This window comes from Amblyomma mixtum, chromosome 8 (assembly GCF_055824585.1).
Source record: "Amblyomma mixtum isolate Tamu chromosome 8, ASM5582458v1, whole genome shotgun sequence".
NCBI lineage: Eukaryota > Metazoa > Arthropoda > Arachnida > Ixodida > Ixodidae > Amblyomma > Amblyomma mixtum.
The window spans coordinates 148,111,923-148,127,875 of NC_143019.1; the positions used below are offsets into that span (position 1 = coordinate 148,111,923).

Below are 15,953 nucleotides of genomic sequence, written 5' to 3' on the forward strand. Positions count from 1 at the left end.
GCATAAATGACCAAAATTGGAAGTCTACTAATACAGACAATGTCGTTAACATAGAGAATAAACAGCAATGGCCCCAAGATACTACCTTGCAGTACATCTGAAACGATGTGCCTAATATCAGATAAGTCATTGTTTATTTTTACTTGTTGCAATCGAGAACTCAAGTAAGACTGAATTATGCCAAGAAACTGCCCGCAGAAACCCCAGTGCTTGAGCTTAGCTAGCATTATTTTGTGGTTGATGCGGCCGTGGCCTCGTGGCAGAGCACCCGCCTCGGCTTTGGGAGGTGGTAGGTTCAACCCCTGCTGCCGGCTGGGTACCCACCAGTTTTCTCAAAATGGGTGCAAGTCATGCCCCGGCCTGGTGCTCGGCTTCCTAGGGTTGCATTGCTTGGGAAAGGAGCCTGCGCCTTCAGATCCCGTCACTGTGGGCTTGAAGACAGGTACAAAGCAAACTTTGTCAAAGGCAGAGAACTTGTCACATTCATGAGAAAAGGGCCACAAGTCGGGCTTCTACCACACGAGGCGGATTTAGGGTTGCTTGAAGGGGGAACATATCTCTGATCCGTCAAGGCAGCTGTGGCCTAGACCCTTTTACCACGCATCTCAGCCCACATGCGCTGAGCATCAGGCCAGGGGAAATCTTGTACCCATCAAAGAAACCGGTGGGAACCCGGCGGCACTGGGAATGGAACCCCGCAACTCCCGAATGTGATGCGGATGCTTTACCACAAGGCCACCGCTTCGGTGAAATGGGTGCATTCAGGATTTAACACTTGTCATCGTTGCGTTCATGGGCCCAGTGCCCAGGCAGCACTGCAATCCATCTGTTTCACATGGCTGCTCTGTGCACGTGCATCTCGCCTCCTTGAGCTGCTTCACAGGTTGGAAACAAACCTTCAGCGGTGCTAGTGCAGTTCATGTTAAAGACAAGCGCAGGCAACAGATAGTGGTTCTTGCCACTTTGCAGGCATAGTTGGCACCTTGTGGAATCAGACCGCGCCTGTGTCACCAACGTGCATTTGTTTTCAACAAATTTTTATGGGTGGCAACGAGTTTTCACGCCCTCCCTGTAAGGTGACACATCTCATGAAAAAGGAAGATTGTTTAAATGTGCATCTAAAGCCTGCTGCTGTCAGCTGCTTTGGCAGCAACCACATTATGAATGATTAGATATGTATGTTTGGCTGAAAACATCCCTTGCCTAGATGCTCTCATCTTAGCGCAGTCAGCTGGCATACATTACATGTGGCTTCAACAGAGCACACATGCTCATGCCTATAAAAGCGAGCAGGTGGCATGGAAAAGCACCACAGGTGCACCTACAAAATGCTTGCCCCTCTCGCTAGGCTGTGCTGCGGCACTGCAATCAACGCAGTAGGCTTCATCACAGGTTGCCTGTTAGGAATTGAAATATAATGCAACTACTTAGCTTCAAAGTGAACTCTGAACACACCCCTCAGCAGACCTTACACTACCTGCAACTCACATCTGGACATGTCAGTCCTCCTGTTATTGCATTTGTCATGAGCTGTTATGAGCCAAAATTTTATTTTGAGCTCGCAATGCTGAAATATTGCAGTTTTGTGTGTTTCCTATAACTTGTGCTGAAAGATGGGATAGCCACAGCTTTTAGTATGACAGCTTGCATGAGTACCCCATATGCCCTTTAACAAGGAAAGTTTTTGCTATCTGTAGTGTTCATAGTTTAGTCACGAAATAATAATACTGTTCACGAAGAATGTGCACTTCACGAGAATCAAGTGTGTGTTTAGTTAACACACACTTGATTCTCGTGAAGTGCGCATTCTTGAGGTTAGTACACTAACATTTATTTGGTCGAATGCATAGTGTGCCAGTGTTAGGAAAAACTACAGTGGGAAGGCACGTATGCAACACAGACAGGTAACTCATTTCAACTTGTTTACTGAGTGGCAAAGATGTCAAAGCATACACGCTTATAAATTGGCGATAAACAACCAGAAGAGGTTTGTATTGCATACTGCGTGCCCACAGCACAGCAAAAATCCGACCCAGCCAAACAGCACGTTCTTCAGCACAAGGTGACCAAAGCATTTTGCGGTTCTCCAATTTGAAGTCGGTACCAATATCTCACCACAATGCACGTGCTAGGCACTTGAGCATGTCCTGACAATGTAACAACACCAAAATTTAATCCACCTCGACAATGGTCCACTAAACCTTATTTGGCGTCACAGCTTCCACTACGTGCCACCACATCACGACGGTAGTGTTTTGCGGTGGATATCTAATGAGGGATACAGAGAAGAGTAGGTCGTGATGAGAAGTCACCAAATACCAGAAGTAGAGCACACAACAGGTCTGCTACTGGAGGGTAAAAAATAAAGCAATGACAGACCAGCAGCGGCGGACTGTATCGCTGAAATCAACGTTTTTAGATCCAAAAACGTTGGCTGAAATCGCAATGCCTCCAGAAATACACAAAATCTATGCGATGAAGCGCCTGTAGAACGAAAGCATTTGCGGGGGCTGACTTCACACATTAAGAAGAAACGCCTCGTCATATTACAAAGGGAACTGCTAGAAATCGCTGCTGAGAGACTGCGAAGATGCAGCCAAGCAATGTGCCATTGAGCAATGCGCATAAAAATTTTTAAGAAATGCATCTTCCACCCTGGAGGCAGCCATCTTCGACCAACAGGCCAACCAACAAAGCAAGGTCTGCCCAATTTGGCGGAGTAATAACATAAGCAGTTTTGGAACAATTTTTTTATAAAAATGCACGCAAAGTAGTGCATCTTGTAAAATAAGTATAAAATAAAATAGTTCGCAAAATTGTAGAACAAATAGGTTACGATTAGTGCCAGTTTTCCATCGATCACGAAATTGGCGCGGCAGCAACATTGTGATTGCCATCAAGTCAGACGTTGTATTCAATCCAATCCGATCCGATCGTATAATCGTATTGGCGCTCTGCAGCCTCTGCAGTGTCGGTTTAAGTTGCTGCAAAATTAATTTATTTCCTTCTTTATTGTTTCAAAGTTATACTATGGAAGTTAATGAAGCACTTACGCTTACCACGGTTTGACCCTCGGCGACTGCGATCAGCGAGTCGAGCTACGTAGGCTCGATGTGCCCCACACAGCGGACTCCATCCTCCATGCAGCGAAGAGCTCCGCCACAAGAGATGCCCTGAACGAAGCGTAGTTTTTCGCTTCGAACGGCATGTGAGCGTCATCGCCGGGACGCCACGACAGGTTCCTCGAAGCACAGTTCATGTCCAACTCAAGTGTACGCGTCTGGCGACAAGGCTGCGGCGATAACCAACCAGCGAAAAGGTAACCTGTCAGAAAACCCAACACAGCCGTGTGAAAATCTAAAGCATTAAATTTCCTGCAAACTGGGCAGCGTCCCTTATGATGTTAAACACTTAAAATATACGGTGCCTCTTCAACAATGGGTGCCAACTAAGTGCGACAGTCAGAACTTGCACGCCACAAATACGATGTTGAAGCACTAGCTGTGGCAGTCGTTTAGTCGCGGATAGGATGGAGACGAAGGAGTGGAAGCACTGGCCTTAAATAAGCTAATTTAAAGGTTGGATGTTGGGAGCTTCGTTCACAGTGGGGCGTACCAGTACCTTCGACTCTGGGCACAAGCGTACGGAAGGGCGCTGTTGCTTGCTACTGCGGATGTGCTTGATGGTTTGATTAATCCGTGATCCAGATATAGCTCGCACTGCAGGTTGTTTTTGTTGTTTCCCGCTCGTATATATATTGTGTCGTATAGTTTCAGTATACACGATTCTGCCATGGGCACACTATCACGGATCTCCCCGAGAACGCTCGGGCCGAAAGAATGGACTAGGCGACAGTGTACCTACACAGACGCACATTTAATCCACTCTACGCGACACAAACCCTAGCACACAAAACTAACTAACAAAGCTAACACAAAACATAAAGACTACCACTACACATGACCCTGGAACAGCCAGTGTTTGGCGTATGTGCTCACGGTTCGGTGCTGCTGATGCATTGCATGGGTCCAATAAGTGGCATCTAGATAGCTGGAGTCGAGGCGGCGTTCGAAGTGCTCAGGCTGGCGTCGCTGGTGGCGGCGTTGGCGTCGTCGTACGAGTCCAAGTGCTCGTGGAGGCGTTGCTGGCGATGTTCGCATGGAGGGCACCACCCGGATGGGTGGCAACAGTGCTGGAGGCAAGTGGTTCCATCAGCCGTTGACCCCCGGAACGAGCTTAGGAATGGCAGGTGCGATGCCATAGAAGTCGAGATCACCGGAGCAGTAGCCGGTGTTGCTCTCTTCCAGCTAAGGTGTTCCTGACCCGCCGGAGCCTCCACTTCTCTGTTCTTCCCTCCCGTGCCACGTTATCCCTCGCGCTTTTATAGCCTCGTCGTTGGTACACGTCATCCTTGCCTTCGTCGTCATCGTCTTCTCTTCTCCACCAATACCCGCCGCGGTGTCTCAGTGGTTATGGCGCTCGGCTGCTGACCCGAAAGACGCGGTTTCGATCACGGCTGCGGCGGTCGAATCTCGATGGAGGCAAAATTCTAGAGGCCCGTGTGCTGTGCGATGTCAGTGCACGTTAAAGAACCCCAGGTGGTCGAAATTTCCGCAGCCCTTCACTACGGCGTGGCTTGAGTCGCTTTGGGACGTTAAACCCCAATAAATCAAATCAAATCAAATCTTCTCCACCAATCAACTCTTCCCACCTCACCGAATACTTCTTCTTCATTTTCTTTATTCTGGGATTAATACACGTCATGCTTATCGTCATCCCGTTCTTTTTTTCCAGATTTTAGTTCATAGTTCTATTTCCAATTTCCTAATATATGTGACACACGCACAGGCACACTCAGACTGACGTAGCAGTTGACAGTCACTTTGCAGCTGGGACATTGTCTGCCACACTGCGACACAGCGAATAACTGCGCTTGGCCTTCTTTGATGGCCTGCCTGGTGGGACACGTTTCGAGCCTTTGTGCAGGCCAGGTCGTCTCCTTGCGATGCTTGTTGGCTGCACACTTATCTTGCCTCGGCACCTTGAAACCCTGCAGACTGCAGCTGACATGTTTATTAGTGCTGTGACAAAGCTCTGCTTGTTTGGAAGGCTTTTCAGTTTTTTCGCAAGTCTGGCTGTGTGCTTCATGCATGTCTGGTTGTTGTTAACTTCAGCCTTTAGGTGCCGAAAGGCGTCTATGAGGGCTTCAAAAGGGTCTTCCTCCAGTTCCTGAAACACACACAAAATAAACTAACAGTTTTTTGCTTAAAGGCTGCTGTTTGCCTACCCATGGGCTGATTGTTATAACCTGTTGCATGCAAAGAGGAAGCTGAGCTGTGTGATTCTGATACTTGTCAAAGATACTGGCATGACACAGTTTGTTAAGCTTTCTTCCATCGAAAAATGAGCGAAGTTTTGTGATGCATATGTGGTAGAAGTAACATATTATTCATAAACCTTCTTTATGGTGCCAGTAGCAACAGAATCATGGTTGCTAAGAGGCAGCGTGCCATTTGACGTGTGTAGGCTGTTGCTGCTGTGGGCAACAGAGGAGGATGATGAGCCATGCAGATGGTGCATGGGGTGGCTTCACAAACAGTGGCATCTGGGCCTCTCCACTAAATTTAAATTTACTTCCTCCATGGTCTAAAATATGCATGAACTGTTGTTAGGTCCGCTTGCTTTGGGGGGAAAATTTCATAATTAAGAATTTCTGCAGAATTCTTGTTAGTAACCACAATTTAGTTTTTTGTTATTGCAGACACCAATCGGAGCGAGAGAATGATAAAAATGTGATTGTTTTTTTTTAATTCCCATGAAAGCCAGCCTATTGTTGCACAGTTTTGGTGATGCTGTGACATGCTAGACCTCTGCATATACATAAGCAAGTGAACGTGTCGAGCTTGGCGGCTGTAGTGGCAACGTGTTCACAGTCCTGTATAGGAAAAGTCATGATACTGTCATCTTTCGAAAGAAGCATTAATGGTAGTGACAAAAAGTTTCTAGTTTCGAACAATGCTCAACATCCATTCTTGGGTTTTTATCTTCTATGGTACCAGGCTTTACATTGATGAGTGAGGGAAGTCCGAGGCCAGACTAATGCACGGCTGTGCCTGGCTTGCATGCATGGTCACAACAGCATGTGTAGGATTGTGCACCATGGCAGACTTAGAGAGATAAATCAGTCACTGGGAGACATTGTGTCAAACAAGCACCATTCTTCAGGTGGAGGGAATACCAAGTATTACCTGATGGTGAACTACAACCAGCACATGCTATTTTACTGAAGGTACATTTGAAGTACAAGGGTTTTTTAGAAATAAACGTGTATTTATTTTGTGTGTTATGTTTCCTGCAAAATTTGCACATTTTTCTTTATGATTTCACAGAATTTTAAATTCTCCACCACAAAAAATGTACCGTATTTTCCGGTATATAAGATGCGGCTTTTTTTTCAAAAATCTTGCTGGTGCGTCCTATACAAGGGTGCGTCTTATATGCGAATTTTTCGTTTTTTTTCTTCCGAGTTCAGAGATTACTCGGGTTCATGCTCAAGCTTTTTTCACCGAAAAAATATCACTACCGGTAACGCGGTTGTAACACGGTTAATGCTTAAATACCGGAACCGCCTTGCGGAACTTTTTTTTAGGTGAACTTTATCATGAAACGGCAGGGATGACGTCTTCGGGAGCACAAACGTGCGGCTGTTTCGGAGGCCCCAAGCAAAAGTAATGAGAAATGCCAAAAGATGGCGACAATCGCACTTCTCGCCATTGTCAAGACAAGCCAAGACAAGATGTACTCATGGGGAGTTCATTCGTTTTTTCTTTCTTTTTTGCTAAAACATGGGCGGGTATGACGTGAGTGTTGCCTTTTTCAATCACTTAGCGTTGGTTAAGAATTTCTCACAGGTACGGTGCATATCGCGATGGTCACGCAAGCGGGTTTAATTAAGCCTCACTAGCCTAACTGGGTAAACTGGGGTGCGCCTTATACACTGGTGAGTCTTATATACGAACTTTTTCAATGACAGCTTGCATATATGGCGGGTGCGTCTTATACACCAGAAAATGCGGTAGTCACTTGTCATCAATGACTATGGTTTATAATGACTCCAGCTAACATAGAGTTGCCGTAATTTGTCTTGCAAATGTATAGCGCCATAGCAAACCTGGTTCAGTGGTTGAGCACTGGAGGTTTCCCTACTTTCTGGAGGGCTGTACTGGGTAGTTGCAGCTGTTGAGGTGGAGGGAGTGTTCCAAGAACATCGGTGGGAGCCTCGCCGCACACAGCATTTTGCAGCGCTTGTGTCTTCTCATGGAGGCCTTCGAAGAAATCTATGCCGGGGCAGTTGTCTCCGAGCGCAAGCTTTCCAAGGTTGTAGCGACCTTCTCTAGTCAGCAGAGGTGCATTTGGGAAGATCCCACCAAACACTTTGTGCACGAGTGCCTGGTGTTTACACAATGCACCCTGCTGTCCAGAGCTGCAGGTGCACAGGCCGATGTCAGAGTACACCGTGTAAAACTTGCTCTCTGGACTGCCACTTGGGGCGACATAATGCCCATCTCCGTCACACCTGATGTTGTTTTCGGTACCTTCTGGCAGTTTCTTCAGAAGCCTCTCATATTGCAGCATGTGCCCAGTGAGTGGGCATGGTCAAGTATTCTGTGCAAGAAATACCTTTCCCACACAACTGAGAGGAACTCGGCTAGGGCCACAACATTAAATGCTTTAGTTCTATGCAGGATTATGTCTTTCAGGACCCTAATCGAGGCCTCTGAATAGTTGTTGGTGTTGTGGCCTCGTGTCTGTGCTGACAGAAGAGCAGCACCCATTCTTCTTCCTTCTCCAGTAGCGCTTCAGTGAGGGTGATGAAGCCCTCGTGCTTTTGGGAGCGAAGGTATTGCTTGGTGGCCTCTAGTGCCTCTCTACTATCAGCGTGCATGATCTGCAGGGTTGCCAGAAAAAGAAAAAAAGGAATAGCGCCGATCAGAAGCACTTAAACAGCCGCCGCGGTGGCTCAGTGGTTATGGTGCTCGGCTGCTGACCCAAAAGACGCGGGTTCGATCCCGGCCGCGGCGGCTAGAATTTCTTTGGAGGAGAAATTCTAGAGGCCCGTGTGCTGTGCGATGTCAGTGCACGTTAAAGCACCCCAAGTGGTCGAAATTTCCGGAGCCCTCCACTACGGCGTCCCTCATAGCCTTAGTCGCTTTGGGACGTTAAAACCCCATAAACCAAACCAAACCGAAGCACTTAAACACTAGCGTAGTACATAAAAAACTTCATATTTCAGTTATGAACCAAGTTATAAGTGCATTCCAAACATTTACATGCAGTCTAAGAGCTTAGCTTTATTATTAGTCACTGTCCAAAATTTTCATCACTGGTGCTGCCATCTCAAGAGCGGTTGCTGTATTGCAGTCCAGCAGCAGGAGGAAACACTAGTATAGCTTCAACGGGATAGTAAAAACTTCACTCAATTATGAACAAGAACAAAATTGCTACAATTATTCAAACGTACGTTGAGTTTGTCAATTTGGCCTACAGATCCCAGGAAGAACGAGCAGGTGCGTTAATTTTGGGCACACATTAGGAAAAGTTTCATGAAGGCCTTGGCAATGATTGAGCAAGCATTCATGCAGGATTGCAAGACCTCTAGAAACGCTGTTACCAAAATTCAACTTCTTGAATTGGTTACAAGCACGGCAGCAGATTTTAACTCTTGTTATGGGTCATTTTATTGCCATATTTGTGATCCAGATTCTGGCCACTCTTCAGAACTGGGAGGGAGTGCATTGACATCTGCATGGAGCCACATAGGGTTGTCATAAATGTACAAACTTTTTGTTCCAGGTCACTGCTGGGGCTACTTGGTGTTACACTTAGGACCCTGAGAGAAAGCAGCCATCTTCTCTGGGCAGAGTCCATACTTGCCGTGAATGGTGAGACAGGTGTAAAGTCAAGTGCATGTTCAGGACTTTCCTTGGCATCAGTGGGATTGTGTAAAAAAAAGCTGACACCAGAAGGACGAAGAATCAGTTCCACCTGCTACTGTGCCATTTTGCAGCACCTGGAGACATAACCCTAACAGGCCTACTGAATCATTTCAAGGCTCTCTTTTCCAGATTTGCTGGTTTTTATGGATAATTTGATGCCAGCCATCTGTTCAAGTTTTCCATTAATTCACAAATCATGAATACAATCTAGCCCACTTATAACGACTGCAGTTATAACTAACAGTTATTACAAATGAGGTAGAGCTACCGTCAAAAAATCTATTAGGGCTATGACATTGCATCTTAGATAAAACGAACAACCTTGGCTATATAACTCTGTTATAACTAACAAGGAGGCGCTGTAAGCTCTCTCCCACAGCCTCCCCGCTACTGTGATCTCCCAAAGAAAATGTAGCTGTCTCTCCCTCCCCCTTCCTCCCCCCAAATAAATAAATAAAAAAAGTGGATTTGAAACTTAAACTACCGGCCAGGTGTGCTCCAACAGGCTACAGGGTCAGTCAGTGCTTGCGTGCACGCCTGTTGGGTAAAGCATTTAAAGTGGAAACAGAAGCATGGTAAGCTTTAGACAGGGGCAGTGTTGGAAGCAAACTGCTGCACATGGCCGGTGCCTAGTCAATAACAGCGATTTGAGAAGCTTGAATACCAGTCACGAGGTATGCCTGCAAGGCATACCTCGTGACTGCGCGGCTGTCTCTGCGCGGCTGCCGCGTCCAGGCAATTCGTAGACAGCAGATAGCTTGTGTCACCCTTGTTTAGAGCTCTCGAACAGTGTGCGCCGTATGATTGAAAGTAGCAGCCATTGTTTTTTGGTAAGGTGCTATTTCCCATCTAGTTTATAGGCCTATTCGACTGTATTCTGGTGGAAAGATTGCTTCAAGACCCTAGTAGTCACGGCAAGCTATAGCTTTATTTGGAGCTTTATGCGTTACTTGAGAGCTTTACAGAAGGGTCGTGTATACTGTACATTATGAGTGCTCATGCGCTGCAGTAGCTTTGTCGCTGCACCCTGACAACGTTTTTGAGGATTGAAGACGAGGGCTTTCACCAGTTGCCGTGAGAGCCTCATTTACTAACGGTATTACCACGTCATTGAAACAGCTCGTCTGCTGCTTAGGGCTTGGCCACGAGCACATGACCGTTCTGGAGAGCTTAGAAAGCGGTTTGATAGGGTCTGCTTCAAAGAAACAGGCATGCACAGCAGACCTTTTAAAGAAATAACTTTCACTTTTCTCTGGCTGTATTTTTGAGCTGTAATGGGGCAAGTCCACTGACTACAAACTTTGGATTTAACGAACCCAATCCACATGACCGTCAAGGTCATTATAAGTGGGCTCGACTGTATACCGCTGTCTACGATCATGAGGTTATGTAGTACAGCTCCTTATCTGAACAGTATTATTGTCTCTCGCCACAGTTGCAAATGTTATGCTTGCTTGTCGCTGATACTTATGCTGCCGCTACTGTGCTGCATAAGTAGCCCCACAATTTTTTTATTGCATCTTTCATATGCTGAATTGAGAGGCAAAAGCTCTGCTGTGTTTGGCTGTACTTTTTGCAATTACTTAGTGTGTGTATGATGCCTACAAACTGAAACACAAGTGGTCAATGCATTGGCTGTGTCGTCATGCACTGGACATGCTATAGCACCCATTCTTCAACCAAATACCATAGGCCTGCACAGCATGCATGCACTATGCGACTTGTGAGACATCGTCCTGTGACGTAGTATCAGTGGCACAGTACCTGGCCTTGCCACCGCTGTGGCTCACCGGTTACGGCGCTTGGCTGCTGACCCAACCATCAGATGTGGGTTCGATCCCGGCCGCGGTGACCGAATTTAGATGGAGGCGAAATTCGAGAGGCCTGTGTACTGTGCAATGTTAGTGCATGTTAAAGAACCCCAGGTGGCCGAAATTTTCTGAGCCTTTCACTGTGGCATCCCTTATAGTCTGAGTCACTTTGGGACATTAAACCCCCATAAAACCGTAAAACTTTTTCTTCTGAATCATTCACTCACTGCTGTTTCTGTATGCATTCAAATTTTAGATTAATGATTATGAATAAATTCCATACCTTTTGAAAAATGGCCATCAATGACTTCCTTTCACTTGGGCTGACACCGTGCTTGGCAAGCGTCAGCCACCGCCACTCAGCCTGTGCCACATGAAAGTGGCATAGGAGCTGCCTGGCTTCTGGCCAGTTGTCAAGAATTGCTGCTTTCTCAGCAGCACTGTTGTCAGTCATGAAAGTCTCTGGTGCCTGCAGACAAGAAATAGCCGCATACTGACAGCTGTGCAACAGCTAAGTCATTCCCATGACAGATGTATGCGGGTGCCGGATAAGTTGATAACCTTGCTACATTACCCTGTGTTGCTATGATGATATTTTTCACTTCGGTTTTGATGGCATTACTGAAAGGGTCCTAACTCTGTGCATGCATAATCTATATCCAGCTTGATATTTAAATGTAGAGGTGACATTTACACAGTGTAGTTCACATGTCAGACACTCCAGCTCTACAGCTTGTTCATTTGTGGCTCAAATTTTAAATGAAATCGACTGCTACTGACCTGACAGGTTGGGCAAGCAGGAGTTTAGGCAGCATTGGTATGGGCTTGCATTAATTCAGATTTTTTTTTTATCAAACAAGGTGAAAAGTCCAAGATTTTGAGGTTTGCAGAGTGTCACACCTCCTCTTGCAGGAAACTGTTGAAGCTTAAAAGTTGTAGGCGTGGCTTGTAGCCAATGCTGATATTGTTAAGAAGTGCCTCTTGGAGCTTGCAGAAAGTACAGGCTGGAGCAGACCCATATTCTGAACCAATGTTGCCTAACTCATGTAATCTGCAGTTACCTGGCATTCTTTCAAACAACATGCAGTAAGTATGATTTGCAATTTTCCTGTGCCCACCTCGCAGCCTCCAAAGCAAAAGGGGTAGTTGTGCTTCAGGAGCTCGAAGCCAGCTGATTAGCCCTGAGTAGTCTGTGCACAATGACTGCTATGGGTACAGCACCAGCTGATGTCGCTGTCAGCATAACTGTCACGCTGCTGCTTGTTGAGTCACATGACGCCGTGGAATCAACGAAGATGACTTCAGAGGATTATTCAAGCAGCTGGGCACGCCTCGTGATTGGAGTTACCAGGAGAACTGCCCAGCTTCCTGCCCCTCCCTCTGAGTGCACCTTCACATCAACCTCTGCATAAAAAGCGGGTTTTGATGGTTTAGTATGGCATAACATGAAGGCATAGTTTGTGTTGCAAAACAAATTATCGCCTTTATGAGACACTGAGAGCAAATTGAAGTTTTCCTGCATCAATGGATTACTGTTATGTGGACGAAGAGCATATTTTCAATGAAAACAAAATATTTTTGTGTGGTAGGAAGGACAATAAAATAAGAGATGGGTATTGTCAGGTGAGATTTTTTGTTCTATAGAACAGAGGGTTAGGTGCCTGAATAATCTAACTTTTTTATACCGCTACTAGCTGTCCACTTTCATCTCACCAAGAAAATAAGACAGCTAAATGTGCAAAATAAAACTAAAAGAACTCTCAACACATTGTCATCAGCACCGTTGCAAGTTTTTATCAAAGTGCTCCAAAAATACTCCACTGTTAACTCCTAATTTTTTTTTTTTACCAAAAACATGCTTGTACTGTATGTTCTCTAAGTTTGGTGGCCATGCAATATTCCTTTCCAGTGCAAATATTTTTTAAAGTTACCATTTCCGTGGCCTCTGTTCAGGTGATGGCTGTATCACCTATAATCAAGACTGCATTTTTGGCATCAAAAACATTCCTCATGCATTAAAACTTTCTGGCCACTTCACTGACAAAATTTTCATGCTGTATTAGGTCATCCTAGCATTTTATGAAAGGACTCGTTTTCAGTTGGGCCTTCAGCCATGCAAGCCAGATATGCTTGTTCACATATTTATGCTCACTGCCTGCTAGGTGGATGTGCTACATTGTAGTTTTCTAATAATTGGCTGAAAAAGTTTAGGGCATATTGCTTTTGTAGTGCACAGAACAAATATTTGTCACTAACTTGTTGTGTTAAAGAAAGCTATCTCCTGACATTACAGGCCTGAATAAATTTTTGGCATTAAATAGATTGCTAAAGGTGCACTATGGTAGGCAACATTTTTGGCATCTTTGTGTAAACAAGGTGAGAGCTGGAAAATTTTTCTCTTCTTTATTAATAGGTGCTTTTAATTCCCAGCTGGGGTATTGCTATGCAGTATCTATGTGTCACAATCGAGAAAGCGATCATGCTTACTACAATGTTGCTGTTAATTGTCCACCCTCGTCAGTACATTCAGTAGGCTAATGAGACACATATTTGAACTTGTTTCACTTCTTCCAGGGCAGTAATAATGCATTTAGCTTTAAGTATGTGTCTGCTTACAACAACACAACTTGGCAAAAGTGACGACATTCTCTCCTGGTCTCATATGGTCTAATGTGTCCATAATTATTGATTCTCAATTCAGCTCTGCACTTGTGCTGATTGCGCCAGTTTGTGTTGAAGTGGCACAGAATAAGAGACTGCTGGAGGACATCACAACTCAGCCTGCTTTTAGTGACGAGAGACAAGAGGTCCTGCTGTATTGCTAGTTTAGCAGCATTGTGCATGGATGCTTCCCTGCTGTGGTGTGGTCACTGAGCAAAGCAACTAGACTGGAAACTCTTACAAAATCGGTTTAGCCTTCATACTGACATGGCTGCTTGTTAGCCACAGGGTGATATACAGAAAGGAACCCTTGTGGAGGGTCAGAAATAAACTTCCCGAAGCAGCAGCATTTTATTCCCACTGGCAAGTGGCATTCAAAGAAAAAAAAAGGGGGGGGGGGGGGTTTCCTTTAACATGTTGTACAATGGTTTGTATCACTCACACTGAGGTATCTATTATCAGGACCTCGTCCTGTTTTTGCTTACCTTGTTCAGCATACTCAGGAATCTTCTCCTGCAGCCACCCCAGTGGTTCGGAAACTGTGTCGTAATGCTCCTGTCGCCAACTCTTGTACATATGGTAAACAGCCCTTTTGGTTGGGTTAAGTGCACCACTGGCAAGTTTCAGCAGGCTTCCAGTGTCACCTTCAACACACAGAGATGCTTCGTGAAGGCGTATCGCATCAGCCGGGGTAAGTCCATCGGCAAAGTACTGATGGAAAAGTTGTTTTGTGCCTTCACTGCATCGCAGAAGGCGAAGAGCAGCTGCACTTGCTGTTGCATGATTGTGCAGAGTGTGCAACTTGATCACTGCACACAGCGGGGGGTCTCTTCGCAGATATGCGTCATTCTTCTGCGTTTTATAGTTGACTTTTTTTTATCTTTATGTCGATCATTGCCTTGCAGTTTGTTGTTCACTTGGAGGATTTTTTGTTCTTGTTGAGGTGATGGAGGTGGCACCTCCAAACTTTGTGACACACCATTCTGCAAAGGACACATGTTCATCCCATAACACACCACTTTCTTCAATTTTCTAGTCTGCACACTAACGTTAGGTGTGCATATTTCGCTATCATTGTTAAAAACTGCATTGTTTAAGCTATTTTTGTATGTATCCTGCGACAGCGCTCTGACAATGCGTGTGACTTTCTCCAAACTTAAATTATAGTACACAAAAAACCAATCAAAAGAATATAACTACAAATCATTAATCATGTTTGAATTCTAGCCTGCGACAAATTTATGCTGATGGCCACGTTATAATTAACCTGTTTCTGAACAGTACTTTCGGTCCAGATAAGGTAGCTTTCCTGCATCGCATGTTAACCGTGATTTCGTGTCGCGAGAACTTACTTTGAACAAAAAGTACCTTGAAGTTATGGAATGCACCTCTTGAGATGCTATTCGACCAAGATGGGGAAATATTGTGGGAAAGGTAGCTTGTGGTTGTGAACTGCTATTTAGACCATATTTCGTCACTTCAAGCTTGCTTTCCTGTAAAGCTGCAGCTCGCCTACAAATGTGCAGTGTGTATGCAAACTACCTTGCGGTTCGATGCCCCCCACCACGGGAGGGGGGGGGGGGTGCAAGGTAGCACGTTTAGATTCTAGCTAACTGTTCAGGTTTGGATTGGACAGTTAACGTTGACTAAAATAATTTAAATTGCCTGGCAGTTTGTTATCTTAGAGGATTTTCATGAACTACTAAAGAGATTTTTTTTTAATGCGTTGCGAAACTGCAGAAAGCTTGGTCTCCTTGAGACCGCAGTGCTTGTAAATAAATAAATAAATAAATAGACCTACTTTTGACGTTTTCCCTCCTTTTGGGCGCTGCAGATGATGCATGATGTGCTCGCAGCAGCACTGTAACATTTCACCCACTCCGAGGCCCTTTCTTCGCTGGGAATGTCACTTCGCAAAACGACAGTGCCCGTTGTCGAAGCAGAAACATCCCGGAGGCATTGCCAACCGAAGCTAAGGTCTTCATCGGGAGGAGCATTCATTCATTCATTCATTCATTCATTCATTCATTCATTCATTCATTCATTCATTTTGAGTAGCAGGACAGATATTCATTTTTCCGGCCAACCTCTCTGCCTTTCCCGTCAATAAATCCTCCTCCTCTGCCTAAAAAAAAATTTCGTTTTGTGCATATGTATATGAACACAGTGGTTGGCTTATTGCAACGCAAAACACAGCGGTTACTTGTGCTAAATTTCTAGTATGGTTGGAAATTATTTGTCAGGTGGGCTATACCTGAGCGATTATGTGATTACATTGACACAGAAAAATAATGTTATGGTCGATGCATGAGCCCTGCCTGCACGAGTGCATCGAAAACATGCTACAAGGTACGTACTGCTTTCAGAAATGTTTACAGCGCTCCCGAGTGCACATGAACGTGAAAATATGAAACTTCATTTTCATTGGCATGTATTTTTAAAACAGCGGTACCCGGCAGTCAGCTTTGGCAGGAGGTACCGGGCG

The 15,953-nt window shown here is 45.2% G+C and overlaps 1 long non-coding RNA gene and 1 pseudogene across 2 annotated transcripts; one reads left to right on the plus strand and one right to left on the minus strand.

Moving 5' to 3' along the window:
- Positions 1-1,838: 1,838 nt before the first annotated feature.
- Positions 1,839-11,105, plus strand: LOC149334752 (uncharacterized). The gene is made up of 2 exons (XR_016284800.1): positions 1,839-3,319; positions 8,854-11,105. It is a non-coding gene; the product is annotated as an uncharacterized LOC149334752 (long non-coding RNA).
- Positions 4,255-14,465, minus strand: LOC149334753 (uncharacterized; annotated as a pseudogene). The gene is made up of 5 exons (XR_016284799.1): positions 13,954-14,465; positions 11,926-12,211; positions 11,091-11,276; positions 7,172-7,948; positions 4,255-5,229 (listed from the first exon to the last, which is right to left on the minus strand). The product of XR_016284799.1 is annotated as an uncharacterized LOC149334753 (transcript).
- Positions 14,466-15,953: the final 1,488 nt, after the last annotated feature.